Below are 19,502 nucleotides of genomic sequence, written 5' to 3' on the forward strand. Positions count from 1 at the left end.
CTTGGCCCTGTGTGCTGAGCCCTCACTCGGAGTCATTGAGGTGGGATAAGAATGTTGGGGGGTAGGCTTTTATTTCCTGGTAGGAGGAGACTGAGATGTTTGGTCTCCAGCATTTGTCCAATTGGTATTAATAAAAGCTGACATTTCTAAGTGCTTGTAATGCCCCAGGCCAAGTGCTCATCTGTGAAGATTCCCACCTAACATGAGAACAAACCTCTAAGATGAGAAACTAAGGTCCAGAGAGTTGCAGTAACTTGCTCAGGCTCCTAAAGGGACTTTTTAAGTAGCAGAACCGAGTTGCCCACCCAGCCAGTTTGAGAAGAGCCCACTGGCAACTGGGAGGCTGTATCACTGCCCTATTTTGGGTAACCCATTGACTGCATTTTGACATTAAGGCAAAAATTCCCAGTTGAAATGCCCAGGGACTAGGGTGGGTGGTCTCTGGGGACTTCAGGGCACTGAGGGTGGCATCCTTCTGAGTGCACTGCTAGACAAAGGGACTTTTCTGAGTGAGGGGAAATTCACCCTGTGCTGCTGAGAACTGGACTCTGAGCACTGGACAGATTAAACCAGCGTTTACTGGGAGGAGGCAGGGACTCTCCTAGACTTGTAGTATCATTGTAGGTCTGTTTGTGACACCAGCACATCAGGGAGAATGTGACAACTAGAGTGCCTTGGACTAGCTCATTATGGTCAAGTTGTTCCCAGAAGAGAGAGGAGGGATTCATTTTGGTGGGTGCAGGCCACTTGCCTCTGCTCTTAGCTGTGGGGCAAGGAAATTTTTCCAGCTGTTCTTAGGGCTGAGAGCAAATCCTCCTTCAGAACTTCTTAGGGGGTTTGCATTGACTCTGTACTGGCCTAGCATCATCTCATTTGTGATTTGACTGCCAAGATACTGGGTATTGTTTTGGGGGAGTGGGGAGGGCAAGAAGGAGGTCTAGAAGGAGAAAGGGGCACCCCATTGTAAAGGTAGTGATGTGGGGCTTTCTGTGGGTGCCACACTGGAGCATCCCTGACCCTTTCAAGGAGAGGAGAGGGTCAGTATATGACCTACCAAGCCCTGCTTTAGCTTAGCTTGGCAGGTCCTCCCCAGAGTAGATAAGACCTGGGCTCTTATTCCGAGCTGCATTCCCTGCACGCTCCTGCCTTTTAGCCACTTCACGTAGTCTTCTTGATGATGGGTTAGGGTAAGAGTCTCTGGTGAGGGTGCATTTTTACTCTCAGAGTAATGTACGGTATCCACCTGATCGTGTTGCTTGGAGATAGTGTTGAGCTCAGATCAAACCCACAACAAAGTTAACCTGCAGGCTCCAGGGCTCAAGTGATCCCACTGTCCTTGGAATGGGTTGTGTATCCAGGGAAAAGCCATTCTCAGAATGAAGTTACTGGTTTTGTTTCTTCTTCCTCTCCACCTACAATTCTTGCAGTCAGATGAATAAAAATGCTCTAGCAGGGAAGGGGGCCAATGATTGATGGGTGAGGGTTTGCGAGTCAGGAAGACCCAGTCATCAGTTCTGGGAACTTGTGTGCGTTCTGTAATGGGTGGGCATCAAAGCCAATCTCAGGATTACATGGCTTAATGTAAATAGAATGCCTAATATAGCTTGGTGCATAATGGTTGCTCAGTAAACGTCTGCTCTGCTGGTGCTTCTCATTCAGCATATAGTAAATATGTAGTTCTCATTTTTATTATGAATGGATGAAACATCTCATTAACAAATCTGTTCGAGGTAAGCACTGATGCTAACAATTCTCTATCCTTTTCTTGTGTATTTCTAGAAACCTGTTACACCTGAGATTTAGGTGCTTTAATCCAAAAAAGTACATATTCCCTCAGCACTCCAGAAGGATTTGAGACTATCCTTCCCTGAACTAAAGCTCGCATCTTTCAGGATTGGAGAATTAAGGTAAGGGATTTTCTCCTCCTGAGTCTTGTGGGACCCAAACTAGCTTTTGGAATTGATGGTCTCTTGCAACACAGCTTGGGTTATAGCTCTTGACTTCTTGGCATGTCTTCCTGTGTTGCTCTAAAGTGCTTGGGAAGTTGGCTTTCCAGGATGTCTCCCTAACCTTGTTACCTGGCTCTCAGAGTTTGGTCCACCTGGTCATTATGCCTAGAATGCTGTTGCTCTGTCCCTAGCGGAAGGCATGAGGTACTCCAGCCGTCTCGCTGAGATAAGTGAGACTGTTGGTGAGAGGTGGAGAAGGTGAGGTGGGGGTTATGCAATCAGGTCAAAATTGCTTTGGGGGCATTCCAAACTTGACAGCTCCCTCCCTTCCCAGTCCAGTCTGCACCTTTTCCTTCCACCTCCTTGAATCACATGTTTCAAGCACACCAAGGCTGAGTTTGCATGGGGTAAAGGGCGAGATGTTAAGACTCAAGGCTTTAGGGAGACCTAGGTTTCTCTGGCTTTGCTATTTGCCTCTCTTTGGGCAAATCTCTCAGCCTTTCTAGGCCTTGCTTTCCTCATTTCTAAGATTTGCATTAGTACCTACACCTTGAGCATGTAGTGTGTACTGGATGAACTAGTGAAGGAAAAGAACTTAGGCTGATGCCTGGCAAGGAGGAGGACAGGCTCCAAAATGGAAGAGGGTTTCTGTTTCTGTTTTTTGTTTTAATTCATTAATTATGCCATTTAGAGATCTTTTATTTAATTAATAAATCATAGCTGTGTACATTAGTGCAAACAAGGGGTACAATGTGCTGGTTTCATATAACAATCTGAAATACACCAAACTGTTCAACGTAGCCTTCATGGCATTTTCTTAGTTATTGTATGTAGACATTTGTATTCTGCCTTTAGTAAGTTTCTCCTGTACCCATTCTAAGATGCACCGTAGGTGTGGCCCCACCCATTACCCTCCCTCCACCCTAACCTCCCCCCTCCCTTCCCCTTCCTTGGCCCTTTCCTCATAGTCTTGTGCTGTAGTTGGGTTATAGCCTTCATGTGAAAGCTATAATTTAGCTTCATAGTAGGGCTGAGTACACTGGATACTTTTTCTTCCATTCCTGAGATACTTTGCTAAGAAGAATATGTTCTCAGCTCCATCCATGTAAACATGAAAAAGGTAAAGTCTCCCTCTTTCTTTAAGGCTGCATAATATTCCATGGTATACATGTACCACAATTTGCTAGTCCATTCGTGGGTCGATGGGCACTTGGGCTTCTTCCATGACTTAGCAATTATGAATTGGGCTACAATGAACATTCTGGTACAGATGTCTTTGTTATATTGTGATTTTTGGTCTTCTGGGTATATATCTAGTAAAGGAATTATAGGATCGAATGGCAGGTCTATTTTTAGGTCTCTAAGTATTCTCCAAACATCCTTCCAGAAGGAACGTATTAGTGTGCATTCCCACCAGCAGTGTACAAGTGTGCCCTTTTCTCCACATTCACGCCAACATCTCTGGTTTTAGGATTTTGTTATGTGGGCTACTCTTACTGGGGTTAGGTGATATCTCAAAGTAGTTTTGATTTGCATTTCTCTGATGATTAAGGATGATGAGCTTTTTTCCATGTGTTTGTAGGTCATGCGTCTGTCTTCTTTAGAGAATTTTCTCTTCAAGTCCCTTGCCCGTCCTGAGATGGGATCACATGTTCTTTTCTTGCTTATACGTTTGAGTTCTCTGTGGATTCTGGTTATTAGACCTTTATCAGAGGTATAACCTGCAATTTTTTTCTCCCATTCTGAGGGCTGTCTGCTTCCTTTACTTACTATGTTCTTGGCTGTGCAGAAGCTTTTTAGTTTGATCAGGTCCCAGTAGTGTATTGTTGATACTGCTTCAATTGCCCGGGGGGTCCTCTTCATAAAATATTCATCAGGCTGATTCCTTCAAGAGTTTTCCCTGCACTTTCTTCAAGTATTTTTATAGTTTCATGTCTTAAGTTTAAATCTTTTATCCAATGAGAGTCTATCTTAGTTAATGGTGAAAGGTGTGGGTCCAGTTTCAATCTTCTACAGGTTGCCAGTCAGTTCCATTTGTTAAATAAGGAATCTTTTCCCCACTGAATGTTTTTAATTGGCTTGTCAAAGATCAAATAACAGTAAGTAGCTGGATTCATCTCTTGGTTCTCTATTCTGTTCCAGACATCTAATTCTCTGTTTTTGTGCCAATACCATGCTGTTTTGATCACTATCGATTTATAGTACAGTCTCAGGTCTGGTAGTGTGATTCCTCTAGCTTTGTTTTTATTTCTGAGTAATGTTTTGGCTATTCGAGGTTTTTTTCTGATTCCATATAAAACAAAGTATTATTTTTTCAAGATCTTTAAAATATGACAATGGAGCTTTAATAGGAATTGCATTAAAGTTATATATTGCTTTGGGTAGTATAGACATTTTAACAATGTTGATTCTTTCTAGCCATGAGCAGGGTATGTTTTTCCATTTGTTAACATCTTCAGCAATTTCTTTTATTAAAGTTTCATAGTTCTCTTTCCAGAGATCTTTCATGTCCTTTGTTAGGTATACTCCCAAATATTTCATCTTCTTTGGCACTACTGTGAAAGGAATATACTCCTTGACTGTTTTTTTGGCTTGGTTATTGTTGGTATATATAAAGGCTACAGATTTATGGGTGTCAATTTTGTAGCCTGAGACATTGCTGTATTCCTTGATCACTTCTAAAAGTTTTGTAGTAGAATCCCTGGTGTTTTCCAGATATATGATCATATCATCTGTGAAGAGTGCAAGTTTGATCTCTTCTGACCCTATGTGGATACCCTTGATCACCTTTTCTTCCCTAATTGCAATGGCTAAAACTTCCATTACAATGTTAAAGAGCAATGGAGACAATGGACAACCTTGCCTGGTTCCTGATCTAAGTGGAAATGATATCAATTTAACTCCATTCAGTACAATATTGGCTGTGGGTTTGCTGTAGATGGCCTCTATTAGTTTAAGAAATGTCCCTTCCATACTGATATTCTTAAGTGTTCTGATCATGGAGGGATGCTGGATATTATCAAAAGCTTTTTTGTGTCAAGTGAGAGAATCATATGGTCTTTAATTTTTAGTTTGTTTATGTGCTGAATTACATTTATAGATTTATGTATATTGAACCAGCCTTGAGACCCTGGGATAAATCCCACTTGGTCATGGTGTATAATTTTTTTGATGTGTTGTTGGATTCTGTTACTTAGGATCTTATTGAGTATTTTAGCATCAATATTCATTAGTGATATTGGTCTATAATTTTCTTTTCTTGTTGGGTCATTCCCTGGTTTGGGGATTAAGGTGATGTTTGTTTCATAGAATGTGTTGGATAATATTCCTTCTTTTTCTATATTTTGGAAGAGGTTTAGTAATATAGGTACTAGTTCTTCTTTAAAGGTTTGGTAGAATTCTGACGTAAAGCCATCTGGTCCTGGGCTTTTCTTTTTAGGGAGATTTTGTATAGTTGATGCTATTTCAGAACTTGATATAGCCCTGTTCAACATTTCCACTTCATTCTGGCTGAGTCTTGGTAGGTGGCGTACTTTCAGGTATTGGTTGATTTCTTTCAGATTTTCATATTTGTGAGAGTAGAGTTTCTTGTAGTATTCGTTAAGGATTTTTTGAATTTCTGAGGGGTCTGTTGTTATTTCATCGTTACCATTTCTGATTGATGAAATTAGAGATTTTACTCTTTTTTTCCTGGTTAGGTTGGCCAAAGGTTTATCTATTTTACTGATCTTTTCAAAAAAACCAACTTTTGGATTTATTGATCTGTTTTATAATTCTTTTGTTTTCGATTTCATTTAATTCTGCTCTGATTTTGGTTATTTCTTTTCTTCTGCTGGGTTTGGGGTTGGAGTTTTCTTCCTTCTCCAGTTGCTTGAGATGTTCCATTAAGTTATTGACTTCCTCTCTTTCCATTTTCTTGAGGAAGGCTTGCAGTGCTGTAAATTTCCCTCTTAGGACTGCCTTTGTAGTATCCCAGAGGTTCTGGTAATTTGTGTCTTGATTGTTGTTTTGTTCCAAAAATTTGGTGATTTCCTTCTTAATCTCATCTATAACCCATCTATCCTTCAGCATAAGGTTGTTTAGCTTCCATGTTTTTGTATGGGTATGCAGATTCCTGTTGTTACTGAGTTCAACTTTTATTCCATGATGGTCTGAGAAGATGCAAGGAATAATTTCTATTTTTTTAAATTTGCTGAGCTTAGATTTGTGGCCTACGGTGTGTTGATTTTGGAGTGTGTTCCGTGGGCTGATGAGAAGAATGTGTATTTAGTTTTGCTGGGATGAAATGTTCTGTAGATGTCTGTTAATTCCAGATGTTGAATGGTTAAGTTTAAATCTAAGATTTCTTTGCTTAGCTTCTTTTTGGAGGATCCATCCAGCACCGCTAAACTGGTGTTAAACTCTCCAACTACTATGGGACTGGAGGAAATCAAGTTGCTCGTGTCTGTTAGAGTTTCTCATATAAATTGAGGTGCTTTCTGATTGGGTGCATAAATATTAATAACTGAAATCTCATCATATTGAGTATTACCTTTAACAAATATGAAGTGTCTATCCTTATCCTTCCTTATTTCAGTTGGTTTAAAGCCTATTGCATCTGCGAATAGGATTGCAATGCCTGCTTTTTTCTGCTTTCCATTTGCCTGGAGTTTAGATGACCATTCCTTCACCTCGAGTCTATATTTGTCTTTTAACGTAAGATGCGATTCTTGTATGCAGCAGATAATCTGGCTTGAGTTTTTGTATCCTGTCAGCCAACTGGTGCCTCTTTAGAGGACAATTTAAACCATTCACATTAATTGAGAATATTGATAAGCCTTTTGAAAGTCCAGTGGATATTTTTAATCCTTTTGCGACTGTGGAAATTGTAATTTGATCAAAATTTTCTGGGTGGGTTTACTTTTGTGGTGTAGGATTACACTGGTCTTTATGGAGGATAGGTCTGAGAATATCCTGGAGAGCTAGTTTAGTTATGGCAAATTTCTTCAGCATGTAAATGTCATTGAAGTATTTAATTTCTCTGTCATAAATGAAAAGCGGTTTAGCTGGGTACAGAATCCTGGGTTGAAAGTTATTTTGTTTTAGCAGATTAAAAGTCGATGATCATTCTCTTCTAGCTTGAAAGGTTTCAGCAGAGAGATCTGCAGGTATTCTAATATTCTTGCCCTTGTAGGTGACAGTTTTCTTTCATTTGGCTGCTTTCAGAATTTTCTCCTTCATATTAACTTTAGTGAAATTGATTATGTTGTGTCTGGGGGATGTCTTATTTGGGTAGAGTCATGCTGGAGTTCTGAAACTGTCTGCTATCTGAATTTCAGAATCTCTTGAAATGTCTGGAAAGTTCTCCTTCATAATCTCATGGAGAAGGGACTCTGTGCCTTGTGAAGCCACTTCGTTGCTTTCGGGGATCCCTATAAGATGAATATTGGTTTTCTTTGAATTATCCTGGAGCTCTCTGAGAGAGTGATCTGTTTTTGCCCTCCATTTCTCTTCCTCGTTGAGAGTTTGGGAGCGTTCGAAAGCTTTGTCTTCAATGTCAGACAGAAATCCTTTTTTCTGCTTGCTCCATTCTGTTACTGAGGGATTCTACTGTGCTTCTCAGATCTTTGAGGGCTGCAACTTCTTGTCTCAATGTGTCAAAATCTTTGGTCATTTGGTCTTTGAATTCGTTGAATTCTTGAGATACCTTTGGGTTATTGCTTGGAATTATAATTCGATCTTATGTGCTATCCAGATTCTGAATTTGATTTCTGACATCTCAGCTATTTGTGCATGGGATCTGCTGTGTCTGCCCCATTGATCCTTGAGGGAGTTGATCTACTCTGATTATTCATATTGCCAGAGTTTTTCTGTTGAGTTCGCCTCATGATTGTTTTTCACGGTTGCCTCCTCAGAGTTGGGGAGGTGTCTCTCCAAGGTTTGACCCAGCAGGATCACTCTATTTTTGCTGGATCTTTGTTGGGAGTGACCCTGTGTAGTTCCTCTGGGGCTACCCCATCCAGGGAGTTCTGGTTGTGGAAGCAGCTCTGGAGTGTGACACACCCGGATCCAGCAACAGGGCGGGAGGTGATGTGCACGGTTCTGGGAGTGCCTGGCACCCAGTGACTTTGGCACAGAGAGCCCAAGGCTCCAGCACTCTCTGGCCAGGAGAAGAGCTCTGTGCAGAGGCAGGGAGGGCTCCAGAGAGCACATGGCTACCAGAGTCACTGGCCAGACGAGCGGGCCGGTGTGGAGGCAAGGAGGGTAGAGGAGGGAGGACTCAGGGTTGCGCGGCTCCCACAGTTCCTGGTCAGGGCATGCAGAGGCCTAGTGGGCACGGGTCGCAGGTCGGGGGTGGTGGTGCGGCTTTTATGGAGGTCTTGGTGGCGCCAAGCCAAGAGTTTGAGGTTGTTTTGAGCTGTGACACCATGGCACTCTTCCCAGGGCATAGCTTGAGGCTCCAATGTGCCAAAACCGGTCTCACTCTGCCCCTGAGGGTTAAGGCTGTAAGGCAGCTCAGTCCCTGCCTTTAGGCTGCTTAGTCACTATGTTACTAGCTCCCGCCCATTCCTTGCTCTGCAACCCTGAGGGCGGAGCTAGCCATGGCAGTTTTCTCACAAAGGGTCCCTGTGGCCCATAGCCAAAAACTATTAGCTCCGTCCAGCTCAATGGCTCAGTCTGGGGCTCTAGACAATGCCCATAGTTCTCCACACTCCTGCTGAAGCTCTCCCCAAGGCAGTTCAACTGAGTGCCAAGTCCAGAAACACCAAAACAGTTCACATGTAAGGCCTTTCTGGTTTGCAGTCTTACTGCTGCTTGTACTTACGTCTGCCGGTGGGATTAGGTCGATCTTACTCATGCAACCACTTGCCAGTTTTCCACTGTTTTTGTCCTACTCTTGGGGTCCAGAAGTCCTTTGCTGACTCCCTGTATCCTCAAAGGGATGATTATAGGCAGATCTCACCAGCCAGAGATGCCTGGAGTCTTATCTCCCCAGAGTCACTGTGTCTTGTTGCAGGGAAGCTGTTACTCGGCCACCATCTTGGATTGTTGTCTCTTGAATATATTTTTAATTCAGCACAAATTTTGCAAGAATAATACCACTGCCTGGAAACCACAGTGCTCTAATTCACTGATGGGGATGCAGCACCATTCACAAACAGATTGAAAGTTGCTAGTCTAATTTGAATTACTGCATCCTATTCATTCCAGCGCCATCTGTATGTCCCATTTAGAGATCCTTGTACCATGCTGTTTCAAGGTCTTTGATTGGCTGTGCTGTCTGCCTTTCACTTACCACCAACCTAGCCTAGAAGGGGAGATAAGTTGGTGATTCAGCCCTACCCCTGTCTGGCATGCCCAGCGCCTCACCATTCCTCCCTCTCCTGGCCTACAGCAGGTAGCTGAAGATGGCTCCATTGCGCCAGGGTGGCTGCATGGCGTGAGAACCTCATTTATCCCCTTCCCTGACCATCCATCATTGGTGAGCTGATTTAGGGGGAGAACTGCCAAGATCCAGTGCAGGGTCTGGGCCAGGGCTGGGCCTCCTATGGTTGGTGGTGGAAGAACAAACGAATGAATGATTGAAAAGGAGGTAGCAAGGAGAGGGAAAAAGAGAAATACCCAAAAGAAGAAAGTTTTGAAAAGTTCAGAGGAAAAAATGAGGTCAATTGCAATTTCTTTTTTTTAAAAAACAAGATGTTAGAGAAAATAAATAGCACCATGAGAAGGAAACTGACATGGTTTCTGCCACGAACTTGAAAACTGTGCAAGGTGGAAAGGTGGGTGAGAAAGTGTGAACTGCCGCAAGACAGGGAAGCAGAGACTTGAGCTCCTGTTGAGCTCCTCAGGTCAGCTTCTGCACTGCACCTTTGGTTTCCACGGTATGTTTGCGTTTCTAATCTGCTATGGTGTTCAGCATTCCTGTGACACCCAGAGATGGAGAACACAAGGCCTTGCCCTTCTGTCAAGGGGACTGACTGGGACACTCACAGAACCTTCTACACCCTCCTGGAGAGGGTGCTGCCTCCTGTGGCTCTTGAAAGATGCACGTGAATCAGGCCTTCTAGGATCTGAGCTGCTGATTAGCAATTAAGAACCTTTGTACCTTTTGGACCTCAGCACCCTTGTGCACTCACATTTTCCAGTTATTTTCATTTCAACGTGAGAGTTCTCATTTCTAGGCAGGCCTTCCTGTGGGAGTGCCGTTTGCCTCTTTTGGCCCCAAGGATTTACCCAAGCATGGAGCTGGGTTTAGCAAGCCCATGTTCCGGTTCAGGCAGCCGGCTTCGGGAGCAGGAGAGCACGTACAAGTGTGGCAACCTTTTCTGATGATCCCCACTCCCTGCCTGATTGGGAGGGTTGGATTCAGCTGTTTCCATGTGGGAGAAAGGGCGGACAACACCCCCATCACTGGAGGAGAGTATCAGAAAGCCAGAAGAACTATCCCTTGATGCTGTGACTAAGAAGTGAGCCGTGTTGCCTGCCTTCTGTGAACAAGGAGAGGCTTGGCAGGTCTGTCTGGGGGTCATAGGAGTGAATTTCTCTGGAATTCTGATGTTGGGAGCAGGGGAACAAAGCTGGGTGGTGCTGGGATTCCGAAGCCCAGAGTCCTGAGTGTATCCTAAGGCAAGGCTGCTCTGTGATGGGGTGTCCCTGAGGAAAGCCCAAGCGTTCGTGCTTGTGCGTGGGGTTCTACTTGTGCTAAAGGCACATCTCTCCTGCTGGGAGCCAGCCGGCCTGCGCACAGCCTGGAAATCAGTCAGCGGAAGCTGTCCATGTCTTCCTCATCGTGAGCCAGGACTGTGTGCACTGTTACTGCCCTGGAACAGAGTCCCCAGGAGCACAGAGTCACACACACTGGGATTCCACCTTCAGCTGTACTTCCTACTGCCCATGTGATTGTGGTCAAGTCCTTTATAACTCTCCAAATTTATCTCCCTTTTAAAAAACAATTTTATTTTTATATTCTTTATTTTTTTTGGCATGGAAGATCTCAGCTATGTTGCCCACAGTGTCCTTGAACTCCTGGGCTCAAAGTGATCTTCCTGCCTCAGCCCTCCAAGTAGCTGGGACTCCAGGCATGTGCCACTGCACCCGGCAGACTTCTCTTTCCTCAGCTGCAAAATGGACTAGGACCCACTTGGGTGGACCTGAGGATGACAGAACGTCGCCTGGCAAATGGTCAGTGAGTGGGGGCTCTCGCTCTTATTCCTTCTTCTGGCTCCTTACCTGTCTAGCTCCTGGGCCTCTCATTGTTCTCTCATTCCTGGCCCTTCCTTGGATGTACAGGGAAGTTGGGCTCCTTCTCCTTTTGACCTTCACCTTGCTTTTTGGACTCCTCTCCTGGCCTCATCTTCCCCGGGAGCATCTCTGGGCTCACTGCCAGGTTCTCCCACCGCAGGCCTTCTCAGGTCTTGTACGAGAAGGCGGCAGGCACCTTCTGCTTTCCCAGTGTCCACCTTCTGCGGACACCAGCCAGCCCTTGTCTTTAGCCACAAAGTACAAGTGGAAAGGTTGCTTCCTGTATTCAGCATCCACAGTAGTAAGAAGAACCCCTGGCCCAATCGGAACTATACTTGAAACGAAACATCTTTTCAAAACACCTCTGTATTGGCCCATTTCTCTATTGCTGTTTCTTGTGGTTTTGTATTGAGGTTTTTGGTGCATTGCATTCGACGTGGAGTTTATTTTTAGTAGTAAAGATAGAGTTCAATTAATGTCAAAACGTGAGGGCAATTGCAGAGGAGGGATTTGTAACAGTAGGGGAAAATGCGCCTGATTTTATTTCGTCTGATAACATCTGTCACTGAGCGTTTGTTGTCGCACCCACAGATGTGGAGCTTCCTCATCTGGCGGTGCCTATGAAGGACGAAGCTGAGACGGGCACAGCGGCTGGGCCCAACCCTGAAAATGAAAGCGTTTCTGGGTCCCTTTCCATCTAGTTCATGCAGCCATGGGCCACACAGATGAACCCCTACTGCAGTGGGTCGTAGTTACCATCAGAGTAATTACCATCAGAGTAAAGGCCGGGCTTTGGATATCCTGTTCTCTTCCCATGGACTTCATTCTGTCTCCAGAAGCCACATCATCTTTCGTGGATATCACCTCTGCTCCCCTGGACTGTAAATGTTTAGAGGGAAGGACCCTGCCCTCTAAACATTTACAATCCCAGGGAGCAGAAGTGATATGCTGTCTCTAGTCTCACCTTTTGCCATCATAACAAGCACACAGGACATACTTGGGGAATTTCTTTTTAGGTTGACTGAATTTCAGGCCACTCAGTTTGGGCCGGAAAGTCAGAGCAATATAGAAGGTGGTCTTCCTTCAAGGGCCCCCGTCTGCCTTGAGAAGCCAAGCCAGCGCGGTCACCTGTGCAGGGCTTTACAATTCGTAACACTCTCTCTCATATTTTCTTTCATTGCATAGATATGTACTGAGGACCTGCAGTGTCCCCCTGTGTGGGGTGCCTGGCTCTAATGGAAGTCCCAGGGAGTGAGGTCAGCCCTTGGATCCCCAGATTTCACAGATAAGGGAACTGGGGACTAGGAGCAATTGTGTTGCTTAAGCCCCCCCCGACTAGATGGTGGCATCTCTCGACTTAGAACTTGGTCTGCTGAATATAAACACTTACCGCTGTCCCACCGCCACCTGATCTGCAGACCCCTTTTCTGTGCTGTCTCGTGCCGCTCCTCGCCTCCTCTGTGTGTCTCCCTCTCTTCCTCTTTCCTTTCCTCTCGTTTCTTCTACCTCTTTTTTTTCCCTTCCCCCCGCTCTGTTTCTTCCCTATAGTGCCTTTTGTGCTAAGGGATTTGATGATGTGGGGCTGCATTAAGATCTTTCTGGGGTCAGAGGCTGTTGTCTGGGAACAGAGCCTTGGGTCTCATTGCACCCCCTTCCCAGCACCACATGTGATGACTGACATGATCTAATATCCCCTCCTGCCCTCCCTGACCTCGTCCACTTTTGGGCTGTAAGCCAGGAGCTGTGACCAGTTATGAGGAACCACCAGTGTGGACAAACAATCTCTGTCTTTCTCTAGAGGCTTTTAAAGACACTGAATGCATTTTTTGGACTTTTCCAGAGAGAAGAACCAACAGCAGATGAAGACAGACATGCACCTGTATCCCCATCTGAGAGATATATTTATTATGAGGTGTTGGCTCTCACAACGCGCAGCCCGAGGAGTCCCACAATCTGCTGCCTGCAAGCTAGAGACCCAAGAAAGCCGACGGTGCAGCTGGCAGGCCAGCGAGCTGGAGAGCTGGTGGTGTGGATTGCAGTCTGGTCTGGAGGCCTGAGCACCAGGGATGCCCAGGCAGAAGCAGATCCTGGTCGCAGCTCAAGCAGTCAGGCACAGAAGGAATGGACCTTCCCGACCTCCTTTTCCTTCTCTTCAGGCACTCAAGGCTTTGAGTGGTGCCCACATTGGGAAGGACTATCCGTTTCACTTAGCCTGCACACTGGCATAATAAGCTCCCCTGGAAACTCCCTCCCAGACACACTCTGTTTAACGAGCTGTCTTGGCATCCTGTGGCCCAGTCAGGCCACCACACAAACTCACATCCCCCTGGGGGAGACACCGTGCATCCCGTGACTGCACGTGCCGCTTCCCGCACATCTCAGGCACCGGAGCAGCTTGATGGCCTTGGCACCCAGGCTACCCTCTGCGTGTTGAGCTCCTTTGTGGCCCCACCTCTAAAGCAAAGACCCTGAATTGAGTGACCGTAAGAGCCACTCTGTCCTGTTCTGCCTGGATCCTGACTTGGTTGGCCTGAGCTAAGCCCAATCCATCACTGTCGTTCTCTGTGTCTTCCTTGTCCAGACATCAATTAGGTATTTATTGAACATCCCTGTGTTCACAGCCTCGGCCTCCCGGGACCAGCGGCAGGGTCCTGCCTGCAACCCACTTGATGCTGAGTCATGCATCGGGCTGCCTCTGTTTTGAGATACACTGCTCACGTTGCAGGCCTCTGGCCACTCCTTTGTTCAGTTCTTCAGTTTTGCCTTGGATCTGTCAGTCTTCTTGCTGCAGTTTGCTGAGCACTGTGAATTCTAGTAGGTACTACCAAGGTGCTACCCTCATAGTGTCAGCGGTGGGTGTGCGGTGTTAGTGTAATCCCGCTGATGATGAAGGGACCCTACAAGTACTACCAATAGTCACGGTGAAAATAACCATAGCTCAGATATGCTACTCATGCTGTTCCACGCCTGTTACGTTATTATCTCATTTACTCTTCACAGTCCAGGAGGAAATGTACATCCTTGAGTAATATTCTCAAGTTGGCAAATGAAGGAGTCTTCCCATGGAGTGTACGTGTGTATGCAACACTGGGGCTCTGGGCTTTTTGCGTAATTTCAAATCGCTTTTTTCTTTCTTTCAAACTTAACATTTATAAGCTTTTCCTAATTGCTAACTTGCATGCGTGTTACACATCTGCCCCACCCCCACCCCGTGTTCCTCTTACCACCATTGCCTCCGGCCCTCTGAGCTTGGGCTGCAGTTCCTCCCCAGGGCTCTCCCTTCTCCGTTTTGCTCCTCTCAGGATCCAGCTTTATCTGAGGAAAGGGTGAAAGCTACAATCCAGTGGGCTTTATTCTTAGTTCATAAAGAAGTAAATGACAGAACCCCACTGGACACCCAAGGCCCTGTCTCCTGCACCAGCAGGGACGCTGTGCTAGGAGGGCGCTGGGCCCCGGATGCTGCAAGGAAGACCCAGCTGTTGGCAGGTCACGTTCTTCTGCTCTGAGCCATTGCTCTCCCAGCTGGTTGAAGTGGGGGCAAACCTGTTGCTGGGTGCAGGGCAACCAGAAAAGACCTGGGGAGTCTTTTCTTCCTGCAAAGATGAAACCTTAAAACTAGGGAATTGGCTTGTCCAGATGTTTTACAGTGACGGTGAGCCTCAGGGGCTCATGGTCACTTTTCTGCTGTTGCAGACTGTGGACACCCTGGTTTCCAGCCTGTGAGAAATCAGATCGGAAGCTTAAAAAATGTTGGGTTATGAGAAAATTTCCTAAAAATAGAATGAATGGGGGGTGGGGAAAGACATTCTAAGTGCCATCCTTCCTGAGCTTATATCTTTCCTGAAGTATCAGCAACTGCTCCTGCCACAGTGGGAGGAAATGGGGAAGTGAATGGTGATGGGAGAGAGGGGGACAGTGCTGCCCATGGGGCCAGGAAGGAGACCTGAGCTCAGTCTCTGGTCTGCTGTCTGCTGTCATGTGGCTGGGAGGAAGGCTCGTGGCCCTTCTGTGCCTCGGTTTCCTTGGGCTGTTCTGGGGCCTGGCTGACATTGTTGTCTGTGACCCCTCTGAAACATTGAAGACGTTCCACCAATGGGGACTGACCTGCACATTCATAGGCCGTTTGATGGAGAACATTGGATCTGATTTTCCTCAACTAATTGGAAGCAGGAGGCTGGATGGCCTCTGCAGTCCCTCCCATGGCTTAATCATGTCACATTTATGCCAAGTCACTTTGAGGCTGGTAAAATTGCCCAGAGTTTAAAGGGAATGGTAGAAGACAGGCTTCACTGTAACAGAAATTGAAGGAAATACCACAGGTATCTTAATTTTTTACCTGTAATCCCACCACTTCCACCCTCCCTATGCTCAATACACTTTTACAGATAAACTTTACTTTTAGAAGTGTTTAGGTTTTTTTTTTTTTTTGTAGAGACAGAGTTTCACTTTATTGCCCTTGGTAGAGTGCCGTGGCGTCACACAGCTCACAGCAACCTCCAACTCCTGGGCCTAGGCGATTCTCCTGCCTCAGCCTCCCAAGTAGCTGGGACTACAGGCGCCCGCCACAACGCCCAGCTATTTTTTTGTTACAGTTTGGCCGGGGTTGGGTTTGAACCCACCACCCTCAGTATATGGGGCCGGCGCCCTGCTCACTGAGCCACAGGCACCACCCTAGAAGTGGTTAGGTTTATAGAAAAATTGTGAGGATAGTTCAGCAAGTTCCCATATAGCCTGCACTCAGTCCCCCTATTACAAACATGTTGCATAGTGGGGCGTGTTTGTTGCAATGAATGAACCAGTACTGAGACTTCATCGTTTACTGATGGTCGTACTTCTTTTTAGCATTTCGTAGATTTTTCCTAACGTCCTTCTCTTCCAGGCTACCATTCAGGATCCCACATTATGTTTAGTCATTGAGTCTCCTGTGGCAGTTTCTGTGGCCTTGTCTCATCCTCTGCTTGTTTTTGATGACCTGGACAGTTTTCGGAAGTATTGGTCAGATATTGTGTAGACTGGCCCTCTGTCAGGATTTGTCTGATTTTTCCTCTTCATTATTAGCCTGGGGTTCTGGGTGTGGAGAGGAAGAGCACAGACTGGCTGTAGTAGGAAGACCCCACTCTCATCACGTTATGTCAGGGGCTCACACTGTCACCCATGATGCCAACTGTGACCACCTGCCTGTCAGTTTTCCCCACTTTAGAGATACAGATGCTCTTTTCTTTTAAGCCTCCCTCCCGCAGGCCCGTTTGCATATTGTGCTCTTTAGAAGGAAGTCGCTGTGCACAGCCCACACTTAACAGGGTGGAGAGTGCTACCCCTTCTTCTTGGTGGGTAGAGTCTTTACATGAACTATATCAGTGTGCACTCACAGATACTTCATTTATAATCGATTATTTATTGAGGTTAAAATCTAGTATGACTTCATTTTGTTGTTTAAGGTCATCGGGAGCTCTTTCATCACTTCCTGCGTCCCTTTGGCATATAGTCTTGTTGTGGGCTCCTTTCTTCCTCCCCTCTCCCCCCCTTCGCCCCTTCTTTCTTTCTTTTGCACATCCATACTCTTTGGCACTACAAAATGCTCTGGTCTCATCCTGTGTGTTTCCTACTCCAGTCTAGGATCAGCCATTTCTCCAAGAAGCCCTGGATTTATTGGAGACGGGTGTTAGAAACCAAGACCCAGGGGCCAGACGTGCTCATTGCTATGGGGCTGTCATTTCCTTTAGGGATGTCCAAGCTTTTTTCTTTTCTACCGCACATTGGGAGGATAAGAGTTGTCTTGGGACACGCATTAAATACACAAACACTAATGAAAGCCAATGAGCTAAAGAAAAGATCCGTGCATAAGATGAGCCAAACAATCCTCAAATAATGTGCATGTGGCTCAGGGGTCACAGGTTGGACGTCCCTGGCTAGATCTTCTCAACTGAGAGAGTAACAAAATATATGTGTGCATACTGCCCCATGTGTGTGCACCTATGTGTAAATATTTCTGTAGGTATCTTTCTTATCTGTGTTAAGCTAACTACGAGTTCATACTGATGCTCAAATCCATTTCCACATTTCACACATTTTTTTTAACAGACTTGTTTTTTTGGCCGTATTCGCTGGCAATGGAGAGGCCAGAAAATCTATGTGGGGAAGAGAACACTGAGCTGAGTACATTGGACTTTTCCCCATGGGCACGTGGCCTCATTGAACAGAAGTCAAGGTGAGTCAGACACATTTAGACTGAGACTCTGATATGTGTACTGCCCAGAATGTTTGCAGACCAGGACACCGTGTTATGCACACAGGCCTTTGCCTGTGACCCTCCCCTGGGCTCCACGCACCCCTGCCAGCCTCTTGACCGTCCTGTCCTCCTGTTGTCAGCCCTCCTGCTCCCCTTCTGTGCCACTCCCTCTCCATGCAACCTTCCCACACACATTGCTCCTAGAGCTGCTGGGCTAGCCCCTCCAGAAATGCCCCTGTCTCCCTGAGACCTGCAGCACACAGAATGGGAATGAAGAAGTTGACGTACAATGTTGACCTCTCCACCTGGCTTCCTTCGCAACCAAGGGTTTCAAACTCAATTGTCTTCATGGCCCAGGAGGCCATCGAAATCAGTGTTGTGGGCCTGTGGCAGGAAGGCATTTGGGGGGGTTCTCAGGACACCAGGGTTGAGGAAGAGCCAGGAGGTCTGTTGTGAACCAGGAGATCATCCCTGAATGTTCAGGCACCTGTCTGGATGCCCAGGGTCTGTGCTGATGAGTTAGGTGTTTGGAAGTGTTTGACTGTCATCCTCATGCATGGTCAGTATAGAGGGGTAAGCAGCTAGTCTGTGGCCATGACTGTGGCCTCCAAGGACTGAAGGCCCAAGCGGCCAGATCTGCTTGTTGAAAGGGAAACTAGAAGCTGGAGGCGGGGGGTCAGAGGGTCTTGCTCTTTTCTATTTGCCTCCTGTCCCTGGCATTGTCACCATGGAGCAACATTTCTTCATCCCAGCCACAGCACTTTGGCCCAGTAGTACTCGTGGCTTCTAGTTTAGGGTGGTTTTTGTCCCACACTCCCAGAACCAGCTCCAGTGTACTATGCTCAGGAACGGCAGCCGCAGCCTGGGACACCACAGAGCCCTCTGGGCTTCTCGGTTCTGAAAATCCCACCGCAGGTACCAGCCCTTCCGGGCGCACTTGCTTCGTGCAACACCCGTTTCTCTCCTACCTCAGTGTCCCTCTGTGCCTTTTCTGTTTTCAGTGCATGGGTTGTCCTTTATCTGAATTCTGCCAGTTACAACAACCAGCATGTTTCCTCTTCGCTTGTTGAACCTGATAAATAACAGTATCTATTTCTGTATTTCCCACCCTTGCCTCCCTTGCTCACTTGAGCTTGAAGCAGGTTTCCCAGCCTGTCGCTTCGGGGCCCCTGCCGCCCACTGCGTCTCTGTGCTGTCTGCCCGCAGCCATGCCTGCTCCTAGGGCTCACCGACGGCCTGTCTCCACAGCCTGCCGGGCACAGGGGCGATGCTTCGGGATTTCCATGACGAGTGATGGTCTCCCGGTGGGCGGGGCTCCTTGGTGTCTGCAGAGACTAATGACCGTGTGGGGTGGAAGCAGCCACAGTAAACCAAGGGCAATGCCGCTGGGGGAAGTGGGGTTGGCTGAGGGGAAACCAGGGCTGTGTGCTTCTTGGGGGGGTTTCCTCTGTGTCGGTGCACTGCCATCAAGGATTCCCAGAAGGCTGAGGCTGACTCACTTCCCGTGACCCTTTGAGACTTGCCCACAGCCCCTGCCAGACCTGAGACCCTCTTGCTGCCTGCTCCCCTTGAGCCCTTCATGGAGTGTGAAAGGTTTGCCTACAAGCAAGTACAGTCCTCCCTTTGTGAGCTGCCCCTTTATTTTCCTGCCTTAGTCTGCACGTGCACAGGCAGCTGTAACAAAATACCATAAACTGGGCAGCTTAGGAACCATAGATGTTTATTTCTTACAGTCCTGGAGGCTGGGAATTCCAAGGGCATCATGCTGGCAGATTCACGTCTGGAAAGGGTCGGCTTCCTGGTTCTTCACCGAGGGAGCCCTCTGTATTCCCTTCTGTCAGGATACCTAGTCCCATTCACAAGGGCCCTGCTCTCAAACCTGATCACCTCCTGAAGGCCACACCTCCAAATCCATCACCTTGAGGGCTGGGACCTCAACATATGAATTTGGGGGGATACGCACATTCAGACCGTAGCAGCTCCCCACTCCAAGGCTGCTCAATTGAACTTCCTGACCAGTCCCGTCAGCAATCTTTTTGTCCCTCTAATACTGAAACCTTATGTTTCTGAGGGTGAAATTCGACTTATTAAGAATCATGACA

General features: G+C 46.7%; 1 long non-coding RNA gene across 12 annotated transcripts in view; it reads left to right on the plus strand.

Annotated features, from left to right (window-relative positions):
* Nucleotides 1–19,502, plus strand: part of LOC128563530 (uncharacterized) — a 279,275-nt gene that overhangs the window by 151,825 nt on the left and 107,948 nt on the right. For 9 of the 12 annotated variants that reach the window (XR_008373806.1, XR_008373799.1, XR_008373807.1 and 6 more), the window contains exons 3-4: nucleotides 1,780–1,907; nucleotides 17,253–17,379. This is a non-coding gene — a long non-coding RNA (uncharacterized LOC128563530). Of the gene's footprint in view, nucleotides 1–1,779; nucleotides 1,908–13,011; nucleotides 13,764–17,252; nucleotides 17,380–19,502 lie in introns of all 12 variants that reach the window. The other 3 variants (XR_008373808.1, XR_008373810.1, XR_008373804.1) reach the window with 2 other exon arrangements.

The sequence above is a fragment of the Nycticebus coucang genome, chromosome 13 (genome assembly GCF_027406575.1).
Source record: "Nycticebus coucang isolate mNycCou1 chromosome 13, mNycCou1.pri, whole genome shotgun sequence".
In the NCBI taxonomy this organism is placed as follows: Eukaryota; Metazoa; Chordata; class Mammalia; order Primates; family Lorisidae; genus Nycticebus; species Nycticebus coucang.